A 4,779-nucleotide genomic window follows, 5' to 3' on the forward strand; every position below is an offset into this window, starting at 1 on the left:
GAACAGTTGATTTGGAGATATACAAACGAAAGGACGCCTGCGATCGATGTATAGATTAGGGTCGAATGTTCGATTTGGAGATCTACAATACAAGAAAACGCCTGCGATCGATGTAGAGATTAGGGTAGAACGATGGATTTTGAGATATGCAAAACGAAAGAGTACCTGTGGTCGAGATAAAGACTAGGGTCGCTAGAAAAAGCAACTTTACCTGCGGTCGAGATAAAGACTAGGGTCGCTAGATAGAGCTATATACCTGCGGTCGATTTAGAGACTAGGGTCGCCGGAAGGAGCGTTCGTCTGCATTCGATTCAGAGGCAAGGGCGGGACAACCGAGGCGAAGATCGGAGACGAAGCCGGAGCATGCGGTGTGGAGATCAGGTATTCTTCCTCCTACTCTATATGTGTCTTTTACTTTAATATATTTCCATTGCATGTGCCGTGTTAGCAAAGAACGTTTTCAAAACACACACATCACTGTCAAAATAGGAAAGTAGGGGCAACTGTAGACACCGAGTCGGAGGACCTGTGACGAAAACCCATAACAAGATGGTTGGAGTGGTTGATTCTGGGAGTTTTAAAGCAAAAATATATAATAATAAAAAGACGTGAGGTTAGTAGGAGTTGCGGTCGTTGAATGGATGGCTCACGAGTGCTCAGCGACGTGGTGCGAGCGCCTAGCGATAATCGGCGCGCGCCCGACGACAGTTGGATGCGCGCCCGACAGCGCGGGGTGCACGCCCGACATTCGCTGGGCGCGCGCCCGACAGCGCGGGGCACACGCCCGACGTCCACTGGGCGCGCGCGCCCGACAGCGCGAGGCGCACGCCCGACGTCCGCTGGGCGCACGCGCCCGACGGCCGTTGGGCAAACGCCCAACCTGCGTTGGGCGACGCCCAATTTTAATCGGGCGTCGCCCAAAGTTTCCGGGGATCCATGCCTATATAAGGCACGGATCCCCATGCATTTGAGGGAGAGGAAATTTTTGGAGCTTTCTCACTCTAGACATTTTTAGAAAGAGAAACTCAATTTTTTGGAGAAAATATTTTTTTTTCCAAAAAAAATCCAAATTTTCCAAAGTTGAATATTTTATCGAAAACACAAAAAACACCGGAAAATCACGATTCGCGGAATCAACCGACTTCGACTGTCAGATACCGATCTTGAGGTATTATCTGAGGACTAGACTCGTTTTATTTTATTTAATTTTTTCATTTATTTATTTATTTTTATGTTATAGTTTTATTTATTTAGTTATTTATTTATTTATCACGCTTTATTTAATTTTTCGTATTTATTTAATTTTCGCCTCGTGTTAAATAAACGTTCGGTTTTGTTTTGAAATAAAAACCTCGTTTTAATATCCCAATACGAACCGTGATCCGATTCAAAGGTAGTTCGGGATTAAAAAACGTTGTAATTATAAGTTTTCAAAATTTTTCTAAATAACGTTTTAAATAAAAAAAACATCGTTTAGGAACCTCCGTTATAGACTATGATCCATTTTTGGTAGTTCGGAGGTCCAAAACGATAGAATAGATCTAATCCAAAGTGTTTGAATAAATCTGGAAAGTTGTGGACTGTTTCTGTAATTCTTCTTTTTCTGTCACTAACAGCAGATTGGCGACGGATTTTTCATCGGTAATCTGCTGGAAACCGAAAATCACCCTTTTAAACCATTTTCTCAACTTTTTGGCATTTTAATCCTTTATATATATACGTATAATTATGTAACATGTTGGTAGAAATTATTTTTGAGATATTTACTTAATAACTACCTATATACTTACTTATTTTGTATTTTTTATTATGATTTTCATTGATTTGGTTTTGGTATATATGTATATATATTCTTGGGTTATCAAATGATGGTTTAGCTATTATTTAGGGAAGGGTATTTTCTATGTACTTATTATATCAAACTTATTTTCTAGTTTTTATGGTTTTCATTATTTTCACATAGTTATAAGTAGGATAAAAATGTACTCTATTTAATATTTTCACTATCATTTCTTATACCTATATATTTATTACTTATTATCCTCTTACTCATTTTTTTTATCATTATTTTTAGACAAAATGCATATATACATGTATATAACCTTTTGTTTTTCTTATTCTTTTGACATTTAGGTGTATGTGTTTTAAATGGGTTTTATTTGGTGAATTTTGAGATTTAATTCATTACCTGTTGTCATGTTATCTACATAAAGGATAATTGAGTGAAAGAGGGGAAAATAAACCACAAAAAGAGAGTTTAATTTGTTTGTTTAAATTAAAGCTTTTCTAGATATTCCTAAAGTGTAAATAACGTTTTCTTGTCATTCTTTAACCATTTCCAAAATATCACGTGTTGAAACCTTAATTCGTTCCAACGACGGATTAGGCGAACCTTGTAATTAAAATCGTTTTCGTTGTAAATAATAGAGTTTTGAATCGTTTTCTTACTCAAATGGATTTGTACAAAAATAATTGGACTTGTATGCCTAATCACGTTTTTGGAGTTAAAGTTTTTATTCCACATTTTCAAACATTCGAGTCGTTCCAACGGCGATTCGAGTCTATGTCATGTAAAGTAACGGGGTTTTAAAACGTACCTAAATCGTTCCAACGGCGATTAAGGTACGAACCATGTAAATAAACTCGTTTTTGGGGAATGAGATTAGCTTAGAGTTAGTGTATAAAGCATAAATCACCTTGTGAATAAATCAATTCTTCCTTCTCCCCCTCTCTCTCCTATGTATTTTTAATTCATGTAAATGGGTGATTCTTTACTAAAGTGGCTTTTAATGACATGCTCAAAACGGTTTTCAAAGCGAGAAAGAAAAGGTTTCAAATGAATTTTAAACTTAAAGAAATATGCGATTAGTCCGTTATCGCCTAACACGCTGAGTAGGAGGCCGGTGGTTCATAACCGGGCGATGTCGGGGTGCCTAGTAGCCTTTCTCCGGAAAGGAGCTAGCCTTCTCGGCTCGTACCTAAGTTTCCCGAACCCTCACCGGTCTCCCGCAAGGGATCGGTGTTTATTTTCCCATTCGTGGGTGGCGACTCTTACATACTCTGAGCTCCGGTCCTGCCGAGCAGCTTGATTCCACGATTGGTTGCTTTCGGCGCCAATCACCGCTTACGTCGCCATGAGGTGTCCACCCCCCGGTCCGCCCGGGCGAGGCCGTTCGGCACCTTGTCTAACAACCGCAAGACACGTAGTATATTCCTTCACGGATGTGAAGTCAAGTTATCACCAGATCCTCATGGAGCCATCAGACAGGATCAAGACTTCCTTCGTAACTCACCAGGCGACTTATTGCTTCAAAGTCATGCCTTTTGGGCTTAAGAACGCTGGAGCTACCTACCAGTGGATGATGAACAAAATATTCGAAGGAAGAAAAGGTGACAACTTCTCAGTCTATATGGATGACATGATCATCAAAAGCACCACCATAGAGAGACATACGGAGGACATAAGGGAAGTCCTCAGAGTCCTTCGTCACCACAACATCAAGCTAAATCCTGAGAAGTGTACTTTTGGGGCAACTTATGGAAAATTCCTGGGATACATGATCAGCCAGAAGGGAGTAGGTCCCAATCTAGATAAAATCAAAGCGGTGCTGGACATGAAGGCACCACAAAATGTCAGAGAAGTGCAACGCCTTAATAGGCGGATCATAGCACTTGGACGATTAATCTTATGCTCGGCTCGTAGACGAGTGGACGATGTACACTGATGGCGCTTCTTCAGCGGAGGGTGCAAGAATAGGCGTAGTGATCAATGGACCACACTACATCAAGCTACATTATGCTGCAAAGTTAGACTTTCCCGCAACAAATAATGCTGCAGAATATGAGGCACTGCTATTGGGACTACGCTTGTTGAAGGAGATTACACCAGAGCGGATCATGATCTATAGCGATTCTAAGCTGATGGTCAACCAGGTGATCAAAAACTTTGAGATGAAAGATGAAATCCTGGCCAAATATGTAGAGGAGGTCAAGAAGCTATTAAACTACCTCGAGATCAAAGAAACCAAATGGGAACTAGTCCATGTGCCTCGGGGTTCAAACACGGAGGCAGGTCACCTAGCTAAACTGGCTTCTAGCAAGGATTAGTGGACGAACCTACAATGCCCGTTCGAGGTGAAAATGAGGCCGACATTCGCCTCAGAAATCATGGCACTTCTTACACCCGCTGTGGGAGATTGGAGATCACCGATCCGCCAGTACCTTGCAGATGGAACTTTACCTAAAGACAAAGAAGAAGCTCGGCGGATGGTAAGAAAGGTAGCATATTTCTCCATAATAAATGATTACCTGTACAGAAAATCTTTTGGCCAGCCTTGGTTGAAGTGTGTGACGACAGTAGAGGGACAACAGATCCTCAAGGAATTGCATGAAGGTGCTTGCAGAGCCCACGAAGCATCCGCCTCCATATTGAAAAAGTCCAGATTGGCCGGATTTTATTGGCCCACAGCGGAACTTGATGCTCAAAAGCTAGTGGAATCCTGTCATAATTGCCAGGTCCATGCAAATGAATCTCACACGGCTAAGCACCTGCAAAAGCCCATCATCGAAAGACGACCCTTTGCCATCTAGGGAATTGACATTGTTGGTCCTTTTCCTCCTACCAAGAGACAAAGGAAATATGTTGTAGTAGCCGTGGACCACTTTACGAAGTGGGTAGAGGCCGAAGCTGTCTCTTCCATAAACGCAAAACGGATGGTCGAGTTTGTCAGAGACAACATAGTCGGAAGATTCGGGGTTCCCTGATGCGCCTTCCGTAAT

Source organism: Euphorbia lathyris, chromosome 3, assembly GCF_963576675.1.
Source record: "Euphorbia lathyris chromosome 3, ddEupLath1.1, whole genome shotgun sequence".
Classification (NCBI taxonomy): Eukaryota; Viridiplantae; Streptophyta; class Magnoliopsida; order Malpighiales; family Euphorbiaceae; genus Euphorbia; species Euphorbia lathyris.